We start from the raw sequence: 23,073 nt of genomic DNA, 5'->3' as shown, positions 1-23,073 counted from the left end.
CTAGAAAATCTATTCCAGACCCATGAGGTTGAGACCAGAACACAGAAGTTTTCAAATTTCATGTTGAAAAGTTTGTACCTTATTCTGCACAATGCAAGAACATATTCATAAGAAGGAGAGTGGCAAGAAGTAAAGTGAATGCTTTGATGCCCCTCCCAGAGGACTTTGCTATCCTTGCAAGCATTTGCTCTGTGTTGGCAAAAAAGCTCACAGCTGCACACGTCTCAGAATGGGAGCCTTCCCAGGGACAGACCTCAGCTAATGACTAGTTGACACAGAGCACAAAAGGCTGGTTTCCTAGCATCTGGGTGGGACTAACTGTGGGTGATTTGTGCTACTGTGGAATTGGATCCACTAAAGCCTTTTTCTGCTTTTCTCACTCCTTTTATCCAGAGAGCACAACCCTCCTCCCCACTCCTCCCACCCCCTAGTCCCCTGCAATAAACCCCTGAAACAAGAATCCCAGTCTCAGGCTCAGCTTCTAGGGAACTTGACCTAAGTATGACATGTACTAACCTGCTTAGGAGTTAATTCTAGCAGCAGTGTATTGGGCAAATTGAAGGCAGAGATTGAAAGCCTCATTTTCTTCAAACACTAGTAGGAGTTTATAACAATGATCTGACCATCAGCATTTGCTCTCCTGAACCATTACTTATTTTTTATGTTCATTTTTGTCTCTCCCACTAGTCTCACCATTTATTTTGGCATAGGCAGCACCTTACACAGTACCTGCCAAGAGCTATGAAACAGAAATCACCTGGCTATCTTTAGGCTCTACCTTGGAGATTTTGAACATTTCTCTGAGGAACAAACAAGCAAAAAATAAAAACAACAACAAAAAAAACACCCTTTGCCTGTAGGCGGGTATCTGGAGGCCAGAACCACAATAAGCCATCTTGTGCTCGTTGAAAACCTGAATCTAATTATGCATACCCATGCACACCCACAAACACTCAAACTTCATCAGCCTAACATTGCAGTGCAGCGTTGATAAATATTTGTGTTTAATGGCACTTAAGGGGAGCATTTTTATTTCTAAACATTGGCTGGTGAGTAATGATTTTGCCAAGAGCACAGCAAAAATTTTGCAATCTTGACTATTCCTAGGCTTTTGATGACATACAATTACTTCGTGCTGCAGCAAGAAATGGAGAGAAAATCCTGTAAAGAGCTTGTCACCAGGGAATCATTTCATCAGAAATAAGGGTGGGTGCACCAAATGAATCCCAAAGAGGTGCATCTTTGCATTTTAAACACCATTCTTCTTGCTTTGATCTGAATACTTGAACCCTCTGAAGGGCTTGCTCTCTGCACTAGGGCTGAAGGAGCAGTGGTCGGCTTTGTCCTTGTGCTTCTCTGCCTAGCTTTAGAAAAGCACTTACTTAAAGCACCTATAGTCAAATAAATCTAGAGAGGAATCCCTCATTGTTGTGTGAACTTGAACAAGTGGCCGGCCTTGAGCAAGGGGCAGATGTGTGAACAGGGGAGAGTGTAGGGGGCTGTAGAGGTCAACACACCAGGCTGCATTGTCTCTGTCCATTTGGGTGAGAGAGTTCTCACCAGGGTCTCAATGTTCATAGATCTAAAGTAAGAATTAAAACACCTCTGTAGCAGGCTTGCAGTGAGGGCAACTGAGATGGCATGTGTAAGCTAGCATAGCGCCCTGCACAGAAAGGGCATTTGCTCAGTATGGGCTCTTCTCCAGGGTGCCAGGTTCTGAGTCAAGTTCTCCAACTCCAAGCCTCTTGGAGTCACAGAGACACGAAGGAAAGCCTGCAATGCCGTAGAAGGGCCCTGACAGGAAGTTGGAAGCTGTGGCCCCTTTCTCTGCACTTGTGTGTTATGGGTTGACAGAACCTTCTGTGTACCTTCCTTCATGCCTTCTTTCCCCCTGTTGGTATTCAGCCTTCAGTACCTCTGCCTTTGGATTCTATTTGTCCTTGAGCACTGGCTGCACTGTTTCAGCTGCATTTTCAGATTCATGTCTTAACTCCTAACCAAGTAAAAACCTCTTGAGGCTAGAAACTAATCATAGTCTTCTCTGTAGCCACACCCTCCACCTTCATTTCACAAAATGGACCCAGTACACATGAAATGTGAAGTAATATTGATGGATTGATGAGTTTTGGCCAGTTTCTGGGTGATTTAGAGTATGAGGTATTCATTTATCTTATTAAAATTCATTTGACAATTATTTCTTAGGTGCTTGTTGCATTCTAGGCCCAGTTCTCAGCTCTGGGAAAATAGTGTTGAATACAATAGACGAGGTCCCTAGCCTCAGTGAGCTTGCATTTTTGTGCGGAAGAGACAATTAACAAATAAACAACTCTGGAAGAAAATAGGCAGTGACAAGTGTTATGATGAAAATAGCAAGGTGATTGCTGCAGTGGTAGGAGGAAGTTGGTTGGGTAGCCAAGGAAGGCCTCTCTCAGTTGAAATCTAAGCTGGGCTGTGGATGACCAGGGGGAGCCAAGAAGAGTATCAGGTTGACTGACAGGTGAGAGCCAAGGTCGTCAGATAAGTAGATCCTCCAGTTAGAGAACCAGAAAGAATCTGATTGTGAGAAAACACAGTGGGGGCAGTGGTTGGGAACCTGGCTTCTAAGTACTTCAGTGGACAGAGTGACCCATTCTTAATTCACTGCCATCCTAATTTAGTGGCTTAGTATTCATGTTTTCCCACATTCCGCAGGCAGCACTATTTTGACATCCTCTCATCTGCACTGAGAGGTAATAGCTCCAAGTTTCTTCTTATTCTTTCTTCCCTTTGAAAAAGCAACCTATGAGCCATACTCACTGCTAGATTTGCTTCCTGCCCTTGCACTTCCATTCTTCAGAATTTGCAAGAAGAAAAGCAAATGTCAGTGGAAAGAGTGTTAAAATTGGTAGTTATCTACTCAATTACACATTTGTTTATTCTTTATATTCCATCTGCCTCCCCCCAAAAAGTCTATGTTAAAAAGCACAGATTATATACATATATTTAAATAAAATAATTCAAACAAAAATTAAAACAGGCTAATTTGTACCACGGCTTTCTTTGGCGGGATTGAGAGGAGCTGTCGACTATGTCAGAGAAGGTAATTGAGGCAAATAGCTAAGCTGCCAGGTACAGGGTGAAAAGGGCATCCCAAAAGGTTCCAAGGCCCACATTTACTTACAACCTTGAGTCTCACAACAGGGCTTGTCTGTGAAGTCTCAGGTAGCTTGCCTCCCCACTGGGTTTCATCTGAAAAACAAGTGAGTTCTTAGGTGAGAGAAATTCTCTGGGCTTGTTTAGTGTCAACATTTTGTGACTCCAGGTAGAGCTGTGACACTGGCAAGCCAGGGTGAAGTTGCCAGGTGAGGGCACCTGGAAGGGGTCAACCCTGCTGTAAGACACAATGGGACTTCCCAAAGAAACTTTTTACTATTTAGATGGCATCGTGCAGTGGTCAGTAGTCTATACTCTGCCAGGAGGACTCCCTGGGTTGCACCGTTGGTAGAATTACTAACCTTCTCTTTGCCTGTAAAAGGGGAATAACAGAAATCCTTATGTTGAGACAATCAACAGCATTGATCCATCTAAAATGGGAATAACGGTAGCCCTTTGTGGTAGGGCTGTTGACAGTATCAGTGCATTTATCCATTGAGAATACTTAGGATTATTCTGGGCATGCATGAATGTTCAGGAAATGGGAGTGACTGCCCTTATTGTTGCTGCTATTGTTCAGTAACTGGAACTCCTCAGAGAAAGGGATGTCGGGGCTCTCCTGCATCTTCATGCCCAGAGAGTGATTCTGAAAGTGACTCTGGTAAAAGCATCACAGCAACAATGTTAGGCCAGATAACAGCCTGGACACCTACTACACGGATATGACATTGAGTGAACAGGACAGTCAATAATAGCTGCTCATTTATATTGAGCACCTACCATGTGCCATGCACTGTAATAGAATTATTCTTGTCTTTTCATATAATTCTGCCAATAATTCTGTGGGGCAGTGAGGTTCAGAGCAATCAGTCCATTCTGGGGATGCCAGGTCTGTTTGACGCCAAAGTCTATGCTGTTGAGGCAAGTCAAATACCTGTGGAATTAAAAAGTCTTACATCCAAGCCTCTCTCTGGAGACTGCAGTCTGGGGACTGCCAGAGTACCTGATCCCTGATGTATGAGTAAACTATTTGGGGACAGTGGAGCTAGAGGAAGAGTGCATGGGAAAGACAACTTGGAATGTATGGGGTCAGTGGAGGGGGGGATCAATCTCTCCCCCATCTACCACACACACCCCCATTTGTACACACACCCATGTGTACACACACACACATGCACACACAGGCACACGCAATGTCATAAAACATTTCATTCAAGACATTAAACCTGGATTCAAGTATTTGCTTTTTCACTTATTGGGTGTGACCTTGGGCAAGTCATGAGCCTCTTAGTTCCGTCTTCTATAAAGTGAAGAGTCAGTTACTCCCGAGCTTCCTCACAGGACAGTGTGAAGCTTACATCCTGTGGATAATGTGTGTGAATATTTTTTGAAAACAGTAGAGTAGTACAGGTGGTATTTTTTTTTTTTTTGGTATCACTTATAACCAACATAACAGAGATTTGGGATTGCCTTCCTCCCAGGAGGCTCCCTCCCTCCTTTCTCAGAAAAACATAATTGTCCTCTTACCAATAATTCTGTCTCTTAGGAAGCCGGTGTGCAGCAGTGGAAGGACAAATTGCCTTAATTTAACTCCAAAAATATTTGAGCAGGTCAATTTCTAGAGTGTTGTCAAGTGTTGAGTGTGTGGACACGAATTTTATTGAAGAGTAATGGCCCAAGTGTGTGAACAGAGGGGTGGGAAAGCTGCCAACCCAGTGATTAGCTCTGCAGCTAACTGGGAAAGGAGACTGATAGAAAGAGATAAGAGCTTGGTGCAAATACCTAGTCCTCATGTTTTTTTTCTTTTTTGGATAAGGGCAATTACTGTGTTGACCTTACTCTGACCAGCTGTTCAGGTTTGTTGACTTGGCAATTATTTCATACTTCTGTTTGTTTGTTCTACTTTAATGGAGCGATTAGGCCTGAAGCGATCATCAAATATGCTGGGTGCCTGGAAACTCAACTTCTTGCCTCCTTAGAGGGAGGTGAGTGGGATGCTAAGAGGAAGCTAATGCAGGGGTGAAGGCACAGGGCTGAGCATAAGGTACTCCTTCCTGAATGGGAAGATTCACTCATTACTGTGTTTCTCAAAAGTGTCTCTGGAGAGTGTAGAGTGAGGCAGTATGAGGAGAGCTGGGATTGTCCCCTCAGATGCTTGGCCTGGCCACCTGAACTTTTTGAGCCTCAGTTGTTTCATCTGCAAAACAGTGATAATAATGACTTCTGCTCCTCAAGGTTGTTGGGAGGATGAAATAAATTAAATTCCTTTGTGTGTTAACTAAGCAACTACTATATTGCAGACACTGTGCCAGGACTTGGGAATATAGCAGTGAAAATAACAAAGTTCCTGGCTCCCAGAGAGCTCACATTCTATACATAAAATGTACAGTAACTCAGATGGTGAGGAGGGCCATGGAGGGAAAATATGTCATAGGAAGGAAATAGGGTGTGCCAAGTGGAGAGGGTACATTTAAAATTTGCTTAAAGCCACTAGGAAAGGTGACATTTGAACAAAGGCCTGAAGGAGGTGAGGAAGCAAGGTAACTTACTATCTGAAGGAAGAATGTTCAAAACAGAGGGAACAGCACATGCAAAGTGAGATAATATGTGGGAAAATACTTATGAATAGTGAAGTTATTTTTATAACTCTTAAATCCAGCTAGTCTGATAGCAGAGACTGAGCTCGTCATCAATGTTTATTCCTGCCTTCCAGTGCTATAGAAACCTCTTAGAGGTTCTTGTCAAGTCTTAGCATTTCATGGGACTCCTTAGAAAAAGGCATAAGGATTTCTTTATAATTTTTATCTGCATGTCATTGTTCCTGTTATTAACCATTTCTGAGACCATGTGAACCACACAAAAAAAGAAGAGAAGAAAGAGAGAGAGAGAGAGAGAGAGAGAGAGAGAGAGAGAGAGAGAGAGAAAGAGAGAGAGAGAAGAAGAAGAAGAAGAAGAAGAAGAAGAAGAAGAAGAAGAAGAAGAAGAAGAAGGGAGGAAGACAAAAAAGCTTATTGCTGAGTGTTTTTATTTTTTATTTTACATGTTTCTCTTGGTTGCACTGGAATGGCAAATCTACCTCCCTCCTATAAAAATGTACATTTCTACTGACATTTAGAAATGACTCAGCTTCAGACAAAAGGTTCTCTAGATGTGCAAGAAGTTTCAATGATTCTGCTTGGGAAAATAATTTTTCAGAGATGTTTTTTGGTGTCAGGAGGCCTCGGCTGAGGCAGGTGGGAGAGTTAATGAGTAGAATTGATAGTGACAGATAGAAAAATTGATTGTCAGTCAAGAAATGGCAGGAATGTCAGCAGGGAGATCTGTATGAGAAGACGGAGGATGGGACTGCTAGGAATGGTAAATAGAGATGGGCCTTGGTCCGGGAAAACACTCCAGCTCCTGATATAAGAGAGTGCCAACCTGAGCCTGGGGGATGGAAGTCAGACACATCTTAATAGGACTCCAGAGACCAGGGGGTCTATCTGATTTCATTATTTCTAGGCTACTTCTTACTTCCCAACCTTAAATGGATTCAGGGTTTGTAAAAAGTATCAGCCATTATTGCTAAGCCACAGGATGAGCTGGTTATTCCAGCAAATTCTCTTCCAGGTTTCTGATGGCTGGTAGCAAAGATAATCTTGTTCTGTAGCCTCTTGTTGCTGAACTTGAACGAACCTCTGTCCAAGACTCATATTATACAAAGAAGGATGCTCAATACCATAAGAGGGAAAGTGGTTTTGTCTGGATCCCACAGGGATTTGGTGGAAAAGTCAGGACTAAACCACAGGTTCAAATTCTATGTTAGGGACTTTTCCTATCATTTATGCTACCCAAGAAGCCTATTTCATTTTTACTACTTCTGATTTGGTGAATGGCCAGTTCATCCATGTTTTTCCCAATAAATCTCTCTCTGGCTAATGCTCAAATGATAGCTAGACCTACACGTAGAAAAATTGGATTCTAAATTCTTTGGAGAAGCTAGTCAATCAAAGTTGGTGGGATTAATGAAATAGGGACAGAATTGAAGTAGAAGTTGGAAGACTTGAGTTCAGGTCCTGACGGATCACATCCTGGCTGTGGGACTTGGGGTAAAAGGTAGAATCATTGACACCTGGAAGGTGTTTAATGGCTACCTAAGCCAGTTCTTCTTCCTTTCATAGAGGTCCTCTGGTCCTGTGATGAGACCGGGGTCATTCCCATTGTGGGAAATTCCAGATGTTGCAAAGGTCATTCTTATACCAACCCAAACTCATAGGCTCCTCTTGAGCAAGTTGCACCAATATTACTTCTTTGCACCTCAGTTTAATTATTAGAAAATTGGGGATTACAAAACCAGCCCACTCTGCCTCTCTGATGGGGTATAGTACTGTTTCATAACAAGATACAGTTAAAGCAAAAAAAAGAAAAAGCAGTGGTGATGTAGTAAAAAGTGGAGTGGAAATCACTGCTATTAACTGATGACTAAAAGTCCCTTTGAGCTTCAATTCCCTGCTCTATGAAATAGAAATAGAAATTCATGCCCCTTTTCTCTGTCAGGATTTTTGTTAGGATTCAATTAAAAAGATAAGAAAAAAAGGTAACATGATGTAGCAGAAGGGACATTACATTTGAAACCAGAAAATACCTTCAGGTCCCTACCATTTAATCATGGTACATAGAAATCCTTTAACCTCTCTGAGCTTGTATTTCCTAATTTGTAAGGTAGAGGTGGCAGTTTGTGAAAATCAGATGAGATCACTGATCTGTGATGTGAGCATCATCACTCTGGGTCCATGTGAGAGGTTATTGCTGTTCCTGTGTGGGTGTCAGAGAGTCCATACCTCCCTGCCACATACCCTAACATGCTGTGGTCCCCAGGGACTCTCATCCCTGAAGCCTCATGTGATCAAGAAAGGGAGATATTTGCTGGTGTCTGAATGCCCTGGCATCTCAACTAAGCCCTGGGGGTGCTTAGGGCTGAATACTCACTTGTCTTTCAAAAGATAGTGTTCCATTCTGGCCACATTTGTGATGAATTTAAAAAAGTACAGAATAGTCAGGTCAGTTTCCCTTTGAGCATCAGCCAGCATCTTGTCTAAATCATAATGAAGGCCTTTCAGCCAACACTAGGTCAAGATTCACACTCCAACTCTTCTGCACCCATTGGATTAGAAATGTCATAGCTGGAAACAACTTTTGATCATTTAATCATCTTCTTTGTGTAGATGTGGAATCTAAGGCCCAAGGAAATTCTTGTCCCAGAATAGGTAGTAGGTAATGTTGGAGCCAGGTCTAGAACTCAAGGTTCTCATCTCTGAGAACAGTGCTCTTTGATTCATACCATACTGTTGCACCTCAACAAATTTAGAAGGCCAACTGTGTTAGGCATCTGGGTCAGACTTTTTGGGGAAATTGACATATAATCAAATAGCTCTAGTCTAAGAAAGCCTCTATCTGTCCAAAAGCCTTCTATGTGTAATTTAGATCAAATTTTGAATTCTTTAAGCTTGTTTCAACATCTCTAAAATGGGGACATTCATGTATTCATTCATTTACTCATTAACTGTTTATTAACACCTACCTACCCCCCCCTTCTCCTCCTCCTCCTCCTTCTTCTTTACATTTGTGAAAACAAAAAGCTCTTTTGTCTCTTTATACATGAGCAATCCGGACAAGCTGTTGGGGTTTCATGATGGGTTTAATCCAAAACCCAACACTTACTATAAGCCTTCACTTGATCCAGTGCAAAGACTTAAGCTTCTCATCTTAGGGCAAGTGATCTGCTGCAGAATTTGTTGATGCTTCTGCTGAACTAGTTCTAGGATCCCCAATTGACCTCATGGTTTCTGTGCAGAACAGAACTTACTACTGACTGAGAACACAATGCTTTTCAGCTGGCCAATGAACCTCTTGAGAAATTCTATTACTCTTGCCCTCTCACATTACTATTCACTGCTGCAACACCCTGAATTCTGCCACTCTCCTTCCACTACCAGAAAAGGAGCCTCATGATTATCTTACCTACTAGAGGCCCGGTGCATGCAATTCGTGCACTTGGAGGGGGAGCAGAGGAGGTCCCCCAGCCTGGCCTGTGCCATCTCACAGTGTGGGAGCCCCACGATCAATTGCCCCAAAGAAGTAGGCCCCACCCACCCATCCGGGGCTCCTCAATGGCTTACCCCAAAGAGGTAGGCGGGAGCCAGGGGTCCTGTCTGTATGCTGTGTGGAGTCCCGAGACCCCTAGGCCTTGCAGTGCAGAGCCTCAGGACCCGCCACCACACCACACACACGCAGCATCAAGCCCCCGCCAACCCGCTCACACACGCAGCCCCACCCACCTGCTCCCGCTGCACGTGCCGCCTCTGGGTGATCGCTCCTTGCGGCGTGAGGGAGTTATGGAGTGAAGGTGTGACGACCATATAGGCCAGTGGTTCTCAACCTGTGGGTCGTAACCCCTTTGGGGGTTGAACGACCCTTTCACAGGGGTTGCCTAAGACCATCAGAAAAAAACATATATAATTACATATTGGTTTTGTGATTAATCATTATGCTTTAATTATGTTCAATTTATAACAATGAAATTGGGGGTCACCACAACATGAGGAACTATATTAAAGGTTGCGGCATTAGGAAGGTTCAGAATCACTGTTATAGACTGTTATTAATAGGATTAAGGAACTCTGTATACCTCACTCAGATTGATTTGTTAGAGTCTCCTACTGAGAATTCTGACCTAATACTAGTTGTTGATGGGTCATACCTCAAAACTAAAGCTGGAAGTTATCAAGCAGCACATACTGCCACTAATTTAAGCTCTCCTTTAGAATGCAATCCTCTTCCTGAGGTAAAATAAGCTTTGATGGCAGAATTTAATGCATTTTTTAGAGCTTGTCAGTTAGCCAAAGACTAGAGAGAAAATATATATACAGATAGCAAATATGCTTTTGGAATAGAATAAGACTGGGATGCTAGAACCCCCACTAAAAGGGATAGCAAGTTAGGGAACTTTTAGGTGCACTCTACTTCCTAGAGAGGTGGCTATTACAAAGGTTAAGAACCATGCAAAAAGAGAGAATATTGAAGCTAAAGGAAATGCCTTAGCAGATTAGCTTGCCAAACAAGCAGTCTACACCAAGGCCTTTTGTGTTTCGATATTATTTTAGGATTATTTGTTCTAGTTTTGAAAATAATGCCAATGGTATTTTGATAGGGGTTACATTGAATCTGTATATTGCTTTGATTACTTTGGGTAGTATGGACATTTTAACAAGATTAATCCTTCCAATCAATGAGCATGGTATATCCTTTCATTTATTTGTGTCCTCTTTAATTTCTTTTATTATTGTCTTATACTTTTCAGAGTATAGATCTTTTACCTCCTTGGTTAAATTTATTCCTAGGTACCTTATTATTTTTTATGAAGTTGTAAATATAATTGTTTTCTTAACTTCTCTTTCTGATCACTCATTATTAGTGAAAATAAACACAACAGATTTCTGTGTATTAATTTTGTATCCTGCAACTTTACTGAATTCATTTATTAGTTTTAATAGTTTTACTACCACATTATTTTTAACCAGCTCTATACATCATTGGTGGTGCTTTAACAGAACATACAACGTGGGCTCCACCACCTCTTCTCCCCATCCCCTGCCCCCCACCCTCCTGAAACTGACACACTGATTTAATAGGTCCAAGGTAAGGTTGGAGTATTTGTGTTGTCAACAAACTCAGCCAGGTATCTGTGACAAGCAGCTAGGTTGAGTACTCATGGCTTACCATGTATGAGATACCAGCCACTTGAAAGCAAGCCTACACTTGCTCTCAATGAACTCCCACTATTTGGAACTGGGGAGTTTGAACAGACGGTGATACAGCAGACTGAGAAATTCTATGCCAGAAGCAAGCACTAACACAAAAGAATACAGCACAGGGGCTCCTACATCCTTAAGAGCATTGGGCAAGGTTTCTTGAATCTTAAAGGAAGTATTATATGAGTTAGTTACTGAGATGGCCAGGATGGTGTGGGTAGTTTAGGGACAGGGAGGACAGGAAGGCAAGAATAGATCAATGTGTTCAGGGAATTGCAAGAATGAGTAGGGAAAGAAAGGAATGGTGAGAGATGAGGCTGAGGAGGAAGTTAGGGATCATCCCTCAGAAAGCTTTATGCTCTGGGCAATGAGGAGGATCCAGGGATTCATTTTAAGCTGAGGGATGAGAGATTTGATTCCATCTTCAGAAGGCAACTGTGGCTGCTTTGTGAGGAATAGATTGAGTCTCAAAAGGCAGACTGAAGGCTGAGGCCTTGATGAATTCTGTTTGCCATCATACACTGGGCTGTTGGGAGATCATGAGAGATATTGAGAGATCACTTGATAAGTGTCTTTCCTCAGAAAAGAGACAGGTGCCATTACTTTTATTATATACCATGACCTTTACCTTGGAGTCTTGATAAAAGAAGAACAGGACTGAAAGGTGGTTGGCCAAAGAGTTAGAGAGTCAGAAGGGAGGGAAAGAGGTGGGAAGAGTACAAAGAAGTACTTGGTGTCAAACAGTGTTTAAAATATTCTCTTTGCATCACACTAGGTCTTAATTGGCACCAACCACTGAGGGCCTGATTGATCCCAGCGAGGGTCCAGCAAAACAGATAATTTCTTACAAGCGGCTAAAATTCATGAACCCTGCAGGGTCCCACACTCCAAAGCTTTGTTGCAGCTGTAGGCTCCAGCTTCCTTCAAGAGATGAGTATCCTGGAGTGGGAGTTTTGGATTTTTTTTTTCAAAATGCAGAATATATTCATGGAGTTAATGTCTGTGGTCTTGCTGAGCAAATGAAAACAGCAGAGCAAAGAGCTGGACTACCAAGCTACTTGTTATAAATTAACTCTTAAAGTAATGGGCTCATTACAGAGATGTCAGGTTTGAAGGATGTGCACAGAAAACCTAATTTTGAATTAAGGGCTTGATTTGTACAATATCTGTCCACTGTTCACTCGAGCTATGTGTCAGAAGAAGTCACACTCAATAGTAACCTGGACAAGAACTACATGGGTTCTTTCCAGATTTGCTGGGCATTCACATGATGGGGAAATGTGGTGGGGTGAGCATGGCGGTGAGGGTAGAGCCTACATTTATTGAGAAGCTACTATTTATTTACTAAGTATTTGGTCTCTGAATTTCCCCCCCCCCCAGAAATGCTCTGAGGGTAAATAATATTATTCCTCTTTCTCAGATGTGAAAACTCTTTTTTTAAAAAATATATTTTATTGATTTTTTACAGAGAGGAAGGGAGAGAGATAGAGAGTTAGAAACATCGATGAGAGAGAAACATCGATCAGCTGCGTCCTGCACATCTCCTACTGGGGATATGCCCGCAACCCAGGTACATGCCCTTGACCAGAATCGAACCTGGGACCTTTCAGTCTGCAGGCCGACGCTCTATCCACTGAGCCAAACCAGTTTCGGCAGATGTGAAAACTCTTAACAAAGTCTATGCAGTGTGTTCAAGATCTCACAGGGGTAAAAGCTTTGGAGAGTTAGCTGGCCCCAGGACTACAGAGCTTCTGATTTAAAGCATGGTTTTGGCCACTCTCAGAATTCCTCTTACCGACATTGGCATGGTACAATAAAAGCATTTTACTTACTGGACATGTCTTGATACTGTCCACAGCACTGTGCCCTTTACGAGCACCCTCAGGAGAAAATGTTTCAATCCTGGGGTGCGCTGGACTGCTTCTGAAAGCCAGTGTGTGTTTATCTCATGGACATGGATTCTGTATTTGTGGTTGATGTTACTCTGAATTTTTTCTCTGCACCTTGGTACATCACTCAGAAAGCTGTGGGACTAATGCATAGAATTTTGACTGCAAAACCAGCTCAAAATTGTCCTATTCCTTTTAACAAGATGCTGAGTTGCTTTTCAGAGACAACAGATCAACCCTGCAAATCATGCAGCTAAAGCATGCACTAAGGAGGGAAATATGACCTCCAGTTGCACCTGGAACCATAGTCTCCCATACATCCCCTACAGAAACAAAAAACAGGACATAACCAGAACTTGAATTCGGGAACCCTATCAGAAGCCAAGGGTCTGTTCTCCTGGACAACAAACCCTTTACTATATATGGCCAAGTTCCAAGGTCTTCCCATTAAAACTTGCCCCCCAGCACTTCTACATACTTGTTCTCCTTAGTCCCTTAAAAACCCTTCACCTAGTCTAGCCAACAAGATGGATTTAAGGCACCATTAGATTTCCCATCTTCTCAGTTGGTGCATTCTCCACTCATAATCCTCTCCTTACTCTAAATGCTGATGCTTTGAGTTTTGGCCTTTTGAAGTGTAGGGCACATGGACTTTGGTTTCCATATCAGAATGCTTGCACCCATGTCTGATTATATAGGACTAGGGGCCCGGTGCACGAAATTCATGCACTGGGTGTATGTGGGAGGGAGTGTCCCTCAGCCCAGCCTGCCCCCTCTCATATACTGGGAGCCCTCAGGCGTTGACCCCCATCACCCTCCAATAGCAGGATCGGCCCCTTGCCCAGGCCTGACGCCTCCGCCAGAGGTGTCAGGCTTGGACAGGGGACCCCCATCTCCCCCTGATCACTGGCTCTGGCCCCCGCCCAGGCCTGAGGCCTCTGGCCCAGGAATCAGGCCTGGGCAGGGGACCCCCATCTCCCTCTGATCGCTTGCTCCACCCCTCGCCCAAGCCTGACGCCTCTGACCCAGGCTTCAGGCCTGGGCAAGGGGACCATCATATCCCCCCAATCCCCGGCTCCGCCCCCCACCCAGGCCTGATGCCTCGGCCAGAGGAGTTGACCCTCATCACCCTCCAATCACCAATCACTGGATCGGCCCCTTGACCAGGCCTGAGGCCTCTGGCAGAGGTGTCAGGCCTGGGCAGGGGACCCCCAGCTCCCCGCGGTTGCAAGCTCCGCCCCTGCCCCTGCAGGATGCCTCTGGCTGAGGCGTCCGGCCGGGGCAGCAGGGACCCGCAGCTGTAGCGTCCCCGCGATCGTGGGCTCCGCTTTATGCCCAGGCAAGGGACCCCTAGCTCCCGGGACTGCCAGCTTCGACCGTGCCCAGCTCCCATCGCTGGCTCCACCCCTACTTCCTGCTGTCACTGGCCAGGGCGGCAAAGGCGCCTGATTCTCTGATCATGGCTGGGGGGCAGGGCAAAGGCGGCCCCAGGGGCTACCTTTGCCCTGCCCCCCAGCTCTTAGCTCCACCCTGGGTTTCCGATCACTGTCAGTGGCAGGGGGCTTCTTCCTGCTTTCCCTTTTGCCTCCCTGCATTTTGCCTACATATGCAAATTAACCGCCATCTTGTTGGCAGTTAACTGCCAATCTTAGTTGGCAGTTAACTGCCAATCATAGTTGGCAGTTAATTTGCATATAGCCCTGATTAACCAATGAAAAGGGTATCGTCGTACACCAATTACCATTTTTCTCTTTTACTAGATAGGATACTCTGATTTCACCTTGTATTATGTTTTCCCCTCTTTCTGCTTTTCTGATCAATTTACTTTAATAACAACAATAACAAAAACCTCTTCTTGTTTGTATTGTGTGGTTCTCTCTGCCTTATTTTCCTTGTTGTTTAACTTTATACACACACACACACACACACACACACACACACACTCCTTTCTTCTGTGCTGCTTTTTTACACTATTCCCTGGGGCAGGTTGTGGGCATGTCATGTGTATGCACAGTTTTTTCATTACTTCCAGGCAGAGCCACGGTAAAGGCTGGCAAATCCTTCTCAGATTAGTTAGTGACTATTTAACAAATACTGCACACTGTCAAAAAGAGAAATAATGCAATAAAATATTTGGATGTTTGTTCTCCATGATGTGAAACTGAGTTATTGATTTTTTTTCTCTTTGTACATCATTTGGTGCCATATAGAACCATATCTTTTAAAGAGACTGACAGAAATGCCCTGTTAATTTGGCATGGAAACTGATAAGCCCTGGCCTCACAGTACATTAGGGAGATAAACATGTAGTCAGATAAATTATGATATTGTTAAGAAACAAAATTCATCTGAGTCCATTTTAAAATTTTTATTGGCTTTATTCAATGATTCATGAATTTGCCAACAACTAATCTAGCAGATAGAAAGGAGGTCTGAGGAGTTGTGCAAAATAAAAGACTTTTATAGGCAGAAGGGAATGAGAACAAGGAAGCTGGCTATATAAGACCAAAAAAAGCAGGTTGGTTATTTCAAGGTCACCTCCCTTTAGGGATGGCAGGAATCCAGCAGGCAGATGACTGAACCAGTGCTGATTAGGAGACTCCTGATTGACTTGTTTAAGATTCCATTTCTGGAAAAGCCGTAACTGTAATGAAGTCTGTTTGGTGACTCCAAAAGTGACTCCATTTTGGGCCTGTTGTATTGTTTTTAACAATGCTGAATGGGATCAGAATATGCCACCTTAAAATATGACTCTTTTGCATATGGATTATTTTGAGTTAAAGGCAACTGAGAGCCAGCAGCTGCAGGAAAATCTCTTTACTGCTTCCTAACTACCTAAAAAGAAGAGTATAAATCTCCCCTTTTGTAAATGACATTTATATTTATAAAGGAAATTCCCACTTGTAAATGTGTCTTCCTATTATGCTGGGAGACAAATCTTATCACCTGAGAGACACTTTTATTTTTATTTTTTTAAATTAATTTTTAGAGAGAGAGGAAGGGAGAGAGAAACATCAATGTGAGAGCAAAACATTGATGAGCTGCCTTCTGCACACCCCTTACCAGGGGATTGAGCCCACAATCTGGGCATGTGGCCTGACCGGGAATCAAATAGACAAGCCTTTAGTGCACAGGGCGATGCCCAATCAACTGAGCCACACTGGCCAAGGCTCATCTGAGATATTCTTATCTGCATAGTATGATAACACCTAATTACCATATATTTTTTTCCCCTCCTTTTTATAACTTGCCTCAAAAGACCCAAACCCCCTTTTCTTTTGTTTAATCAAGATGTTCTATAAGCCTTAATCTTCTAGCCAGCTCCTTTAGCCACATTTTTGTGTGTGTAACTTCTGTGCATATATATGTAATTAAAACTTTTTTCTTGTTAATTTCTTATCAGTTTGATTCAAGAGCCCAGACATTAAACTTAAAAGGGTCGAGGGAAAAAGATTTTTCCTCCCTTGCAAAGCAAAGCAATGCAATTAAAATATAAGTTTAGTGACACAGGAGCACAGTACTTTCTAGTTTACATCACCTTTTCATATCTGTTATTTTATTTGACCCCCACAATAACACAATGAGGTGGGCATGCCAGGAGTGGGAATTCCATTTCACAGGGGGGAAATTGAGGCACTGAAGCTGGTTAGGTTACATGTCCTAACCAGTTGCATCAAGGTGGAGGATTAAATCAAGGCATTTTCTCTTTTACAGTGCTCACTGTGGAAAGAAAAATATGTTTTTATGTTTGAATCTAGGAAAGCAAGCAAGAGGATAAAAACCTGATACAAGAATACCAACAAAACAATTTGGCTTAATAATGGATTTATTTCAAGTGTCAGGTGTTCCACTGTTTTCACAGTGCAGATCAATTTCTGAGAGAATCTCAGCAAAAAGACCATCCATCTTGGCTTCTGTGAAGTAGATTTGATCGCTTGCATCTTTCTTCTTTCTAGGCCTTCCTTACAGAGTAGGCACCATTTACAATTGTTCCTCTTTACTTTTATGGATGGCTTGTTCAATCTTGGTGACATTGTTATTATAAATAGCAAAAGGGCAATTAATACTCTCCTTAACTAATATGAGTTAAAACCCTCCCAGGAACATTCATTCTCTTCGGGAACTTTCACTTCAAAGAAAATGTTATCAATAAAAAAAAATAGTTATTTAATTTCCAATCAAGCAGAGAGCTTTCCTATACAAGTATGAGTGAATTACATATTTATCATTTTTTTAAATAAAGCAATTGAGGCAGGAAACTGCCAGAGGGAAAGGGAGAACAAGAACTCTTCATATTGAAAAGTGTATTTTCAGGTAGATCTTAACAAAGGAGCCCTTGAGTTTTGCTGTCCCCTGGGCATGACGAGCATATATGCTGAGAAGCCTTATACCTTAGGCAGCCACACACCTTCCCCCCCGCCCCCCGAATCTTGTTGTAAAATAGAGACAAGAAGCATGAACCAGGTGTGGCAGAAATTTTGTGTATTTGGAGGAAGACCCTGAGATAGATTCTACCTATCAGTCAATAATCCCTTGGAAATGAGAATCAGGTATTAATCTCATCAGAATCAGACAAAACATGCCTCTTCCTAGACAGTCCACGTTGCTTTCACCAAAGTTCTCTCTGCGGAAGAGCACTACTGGTTTTGACATCAAGCTGCTGTGAGAACACAGGTTGTAAAGCTCATTAAAGCAGCTAGCTACCTGAGGAGGTTTTATTTACTCCAGCAAGCATAAGAAATAATTAATTGTAAAGCTGTCAGCATGGGCCTATATGGGAGGGGAAATTTTCCCCTACTCCCTCTTCATCTCTTGTGTCTGCACTAATAGCAAAAGTGACATAAGACAGAGCAACAGGAGAAAAAACAACTTAATTTGTGCACACAGGAGATGATAAAATTGATACTCAGAAAGGGACCTAAAAGTGGGCAGCTTTTATATCTTTTTACACACAAAAACACAATACATTTGTGAAGACTTGACAGGACAAAGAAAGTTAGGTTTGTGTGTTCACTAGAGAAGAATCTAAGCAAAGTTTGTACATGGGTGGTAAATTAGTAAAAAAGCAGCAAGGTTTGTTTTTACAGGCTTCTTTGCCCTGAATTCTCTAACTCTGGATGATAAGGATGTTTCTCTCAGTCTCCAGTGCAGGGAGGGCACTTTCATGGGAGATTTACTGCATCCAGGGAGACAAGGAGGTTTCAGGTGCTCTTCTTGCACCTGGCTACTTTTTAAGTAGTTTTAATTCAAAATAACCAATATGCTAAAGTACATATTTTGAGGTGATCTGCTCTGGGCCCCAATAGGCTAGTAAGAATATTTTATTAAACTCTATAATTGGTGAATTTAAAATTTAGTTAAGCCTGGCTGGTTTGGCTCAGTGGCTTGAGCACTGGCCTGCGGCCTGAAGGGTCCTGGGTCGATTCCAGTCAAGGACACATGCCTGGGTTGTGGGCTCGGTTCCCAGTGGAGTGCCTGCAGGAGACAGCCAATCAATGATTCTCCCTCATCATTGCTGTTTCTATCTCTCTCTCTCTCCCTTTCTCTATGAAATCAATAAAAAGATATTTGAAAAAATAAAGTAAAATGAAATTTAGTTAATTTTTTAATTGAATTTCAGGGAGTTTTATCCTATCATTGGACTTCCTCCCTAAACTCTGTGCTGTCATCTGAGGAAAAGCCACCCTGACTTGATTGGCAGTTGTCTTTTTCTAGGCATTGAATGAAAGAGAGGATGCTTATCATTCACAGCCATATTGCAGGGAGGACCTAAATCTCTACTAATGCATGAGGACCATTTCCCATAATTGATGGGAGCAGATGCACATGCCCATTCCAGCTCAGTTCCCTTAGAGGGCAACCAAACACTAAAGGAAGAACCATTTGTGTTCACCATGGCTATGCACGAAGCTTTTGATGAGCCGAGCTTCTCATTTGTAATAATTTCACCAAATATGTGGAATGATTTGTCCTTAGAGGGCTTCAAACTGATGTTGAATGAACACCTGGGGAAACTGGCTCAAGGTTCCAATTGTAAGCTTCCCTTCACCCCTGATGTCTTATTATAACACTAGTGGCCCGGTGCACGAAATGCATGCACGGGGGGGGGGGGGGCGTGTCCCTCGGCCTGGCTTGCACCCTCTCCAATCTGGGACCCCGATCCCACAAGGATCGGGTCTAAACCGGCAGTCAGACATCTGTCTCGCAATTTGGGACTGCTGGCTCTTAACCACTCACCTGCCTGCCTGCCTGATCACCCCTAACCACTCTACCTGTTGGCCTGCATGCCCTCAACTGCCCCACACAGGCCTTCTCACCCCCAACTGCCCTCCCCTGCAGGCCCAGTCCCCTGCAACTGCCCACCCCTGCCAGCCTGTTTGCCCCCAACTGCCCCCCCTGCTGGCCTGCTCTCCCCTAACTGCCCCCCTTGGCTGGCCTGATCACCCCCAATTGCCTTCCCCTCCAGACCTGATCACCCCTAACCACATCTGCCTCAGCCCCACCACCATGGCTTTGTCCAGAAGGATGTCCTGGAGGTTCCCCAGTCTAATTAGCATATTTCCCTTTTATTAGTATAGATCAGTGATGGCGAACCTATGACACGCGTGTCAGAGGTGACACGTGAACTCATTTTTTTGGTTGATTTTTCTTTGTTAAATGGCATTTAAATATATAAAATAAATATCAAAAATATAAGACTTTGTTTTACTATGGTTGCAAATATCAAAAAATTTCTATATGTGACACGGCACCAGAGTTAAGTTAGGGTTTTATAAAATGCTGACACACCAAGCTCAAAAGGTTTGCCATCACTGGTATAGATTATCCTGTGATTCCTTGGTCTAGTTATACTCTTGATTGAGTTAATATGAATAAACTAGAGGCCCAGTGCACAAATTGGTGCACGGGTGAGGTCTGGCCGGCCTGCCCCAATCAGGGCCAATCAAGCTGGACCTGTTGGGGGGAGGGGCCGCAGACAGATGGCCACCCGGCCCCGCCCCCTGGTCAAACTCCTGGTTGAACACCCAGGGGGAAAATTTTTATATTAGCCTTTTATTATATAGGGTAGATTGGAAAACCCACTTCAACTTGAGAACTGTGTGGTTGATCTGTTCTTTTATATCAGTGGAAAGTATTGCCTGCCCAGTAAGTTCCTTGCAGACATTTCATATTCACCTTGGCACACTGATACTATCTTTCTTGACAGAAGCTCAGCATCTTCTTCATGGGGAGAACTATTGATATAATACCTTTTATAAGATCTCTAGGATTCAAAAATTAAAAGATTCTGTTTATGTGCTTTCATTATAAGGAAGGGATTCTTAAGTCTTGTAGGACTTTAATGATCAATAAAAGCCTAGGCCAGCTAATATGGAATATAGAGAAAATAAACAAAATTCAGCCCAATTTCAGCCATGAGGGCTCATCTATATTGTTCGTACCCATAGGACCTAGAATAGTGCCAAGTACAGAGAGGGACTTACTGCTGTTTGATAAAGGAGTGAATAAATTATAATTTTGATGTATTTTATTCCTCCGCTTTTCCTCATGCACATTTTTTATGGGTATGTTCATGATGCCTATGTTGGCATGGATACTTTTCTTTTTCTTTGTTTATTTGACCTTATATAAAGCATGTTCCTTAGGACCACAGAATTCTCTTAGTTATTGCTCATAATGACTGGCTATTATAGGAAACACATTCTAACATAGCTACCTAAAAGCTGAACGTGCTGCTTAAGGAACTAGTGTTTTCTTATTCCTACAGTGTTTACACATTGGCTGGATGCTTAACTATCAGAGATGAGTTTGACTAGATGCATTGCCCTAAACCCACTTTCCAGTCTATTATCTAGGAACACCAAGGACAGGTCATTTGGCAAAGCTTTCATAAAACACGGCTATCATGAATCAAAACTTTTCCAAGAACCTCTTTCCCCACTCATACGTTGCATCCCTTGGTACCCATTATTACCTAAGTTTACAATGTGCATTTGAGCTTTACTTCTTCAGAAATAGCCATTTTTTTCAGAATTTCCATTCAATTAATAAGTAATAAGCAAGTTCCTATGTGCTGGGCACATTTTGAGATGACTAAACCTCAATCTCTGATCTCACAGAATTCAGTTGGTAATTACTAACACTATATGACTCATTGGGCATACAAGGAGGAAAAAAAACCCTTCTGTGTGGTAGTAGAACTTAGAAAAGGTGATGAAGGAGAGAGTGGTGGGTTGACCTATATGCAAATAACCAGGAGGAAATGAGGTAAAGGCTACAGAAGGGACATGTAGAAGGGCAGACCTTGACACCCAAGAGAGCAATGCTAATCTGCATAATAAAGTGTTTGAGAACAGGAAACTAATACACATTGACAACTTTTAACGAGGCAGAAAGAGTTAAATGATTTAAAAGAGGACAGAGAAAACATGGGAGTTCATTTATATAACAGAGAGGAGTTTTTCCTGCTGAGTAGTCAGGGAGGATTCCTGTGGGACTGGGCATCCAACCACACCTTGATAACTGAGGGTGAAAATGGAGAAAGAGTTCTATCATGTTAGAATATATCTAGCAGCGTGTGTCTGTGTTCAGAATCCTACATGGTGTTTGTCTTTTGTTTAGTGGTTTAACGCTTTATTTGTTTTTAACATTTTGATAACCAGAGAAAAGAATCATAGCATAGCCAGCACATCCTGTAGACCTGGTGACAAGTTACCCTGGCCCACCTTCAACTAAGATCTCTTCCCCTGGGAATCGGGCCAGCTGACCTGCCATCAGCATTGAGACTCTCCAGGGTGTCCTCACTACTGTTGGCGCTTGCTATCTGCCCTTCATTTGCTTTGTCTAAGTACCTCTCTAAGAGAGGGCATGCAGAGGCATTTCTGTCCATTTGGGACATACCTGTTCCACATTCATGGAGAGCAGGTAGCTATTTTGAAGAATTCAGAAAGACTGCAGACTTCAGGAGCAAAGGTTCTTCTCTTTTCTCTGGAAGGGAAGAGGTGAATGCTGGAGCAAAAAGAGGAGCTGCTTGGAAAGGGAAGAACATTTATCTTCATGGAAGCAGCCATAGATGACCCTGATAGGCAGTGCTCTTAAAAAAGGTCCACTTCAAATGTCTAGCATGCAAATAAGGTCATGGGAAGTCCCAGGAGAAAGTGGCTTGCATAGATATGGTTCATGCTAGGCCAGAAGCCTGAAGGTGTTGAAGGGACCTTGAATTTGGAAGCAGACAACTTAGGTCTTAGTCTTCTGATTCCATCTACACTAATACAAGAGAAACATGCAAATTGGTGTCACTCCACTACGCCCACCAGCCAATCAGGATGAGTAGGCAAATTAACCCAACAAAGATGGCGGTTAATTTGCATACGCAAGTGCTGAGTGAAGACTGAAGATGACTGAAGACTGAAGACTACTGAAGACTGAAGAGGATTGGGTTCTCCACTGCAGCCAGAGCGGAGAAGCCTCCAGGCTTGGCTTCTCCACTGCAGCAGGAGCAAAGGCTGGGTCCCCGGTGCCGGAGGAAAATTGGTGCCAGCAGCCAGGGGAAGGAAGGCCTATTGCACAAATCTCTTCATGGAATGGGCCTCTAGTCCTATATAATAAAGAGGTAATATGTAAATTGACTCACTCCATCACAAGATGCCTGCACTCACAGTGGAGGCAGGGTTCCCATAACACAAGATGGCTGCACCCACAGCAGAGGCAGGGTTCCCATAACAAGCCATAACAAATGATCAGCAGGGACCTGAGGCTGCGTGGTGCCAGGCCTGGGGACCTGAGACTGTGTCCCTGGTGTTGGGCCAGGGGACTTGAGGGTGCACCAGGGGACCTGAGGCTGCACCCCCCACCCAGCACCAGGCCAGGGGACCTGAGGCTCCCCCCCCCCCGCCCAGTGGGGCTTGACGGGGGTGGGGCCGGCTGGATTTAGGTCTTGCGCGATTTCAAGGTGCACACGGGTGGGCAGGGACTTGACTCTGGGTCCCGCGGCGTACCCCAGACACTGACAGGAGGAAGATTTTCATATGCATTTTACTAATTATTTTCATCTCTGATACTTCTATTATAGAGAAAGGGCAAATAGCAATATTAAAATATTTCCTCTAATTAATTCCCTTTTAATGTGCATGACTTTCATGCACAGGGCCACTAGTATTAAATAAAGTACTAAAGATAAAATGTAACAAGAGCAAATGTCTATAGCATTTTCTATGTTCCAGGCTCTGTGTGAGTGCCATCACATACATTAATATTTTTTT

Source organism: Myotis daubentonii, chromosome 3, assembly GCF_963259705.1.
Source record: "Myotis daubentonii chromosome 3, mMyoDau2.1, whole genome shotgun sequence".
Lineage (NCBI taxonomy): Eukaryota > Metazoa > Chordata > Mammalia > Chiroptera > Vespertilionidae > Myotis > Myotis daubentonii.
Note: the sequence above shows the minus strand (reverse complement) of the source record.